The following is a 334-nucleotide window of genomic DNA, read 5'->3' as shown; positions in this document are numbered from 1 at the left end:
CCTTGTTGTGTCTTCATTTTAAGGGGCATTAGCTTTGATTTTTAGAGGAATTAACTCTGCTTTCCCTTTATAGGGTCAAATGAGGGTGATAGCTGCCTCAGAAACAGAAAGTTATATTGGGTAGAGGGATTGCAAGTAGACACAGGAAAGGAACTGAACCAAGGTGTTAACATTTTCACTACGTTTGGGGGAGAAGAGCAAGACCTGCTGCAGTGTTGGTCAAAGCACTGCAGTTTGTCCTATAGGTGAAGCATAAGTTGCAGGTTGCAGATGGAGGCCCCAATGAGATTACTTGGACATTTACCTTTATACCTATTGGGAGGGTTGCATGAGT

This window comes from Crocuta crocuta, unplaced genomic scaffold (assembly GCF_008692635.1).
Source record: "Crocuta crocuta isolate KB4526 unplaced genomic scaffold, BGI_CrCroc_1.0 scaffold367, whole genome shotgun sequence".
In the NCBI taxonomy this organism is placed as follows: domain Eukaryota; kingdom Metazoa; phylum Chordata; class Mammalia; order Carnivora; family Hyaenidae; genus Crocuta; species Crocuta crocuta.
Note: the sequence above shows the minus strand (reverse complement) of the source record.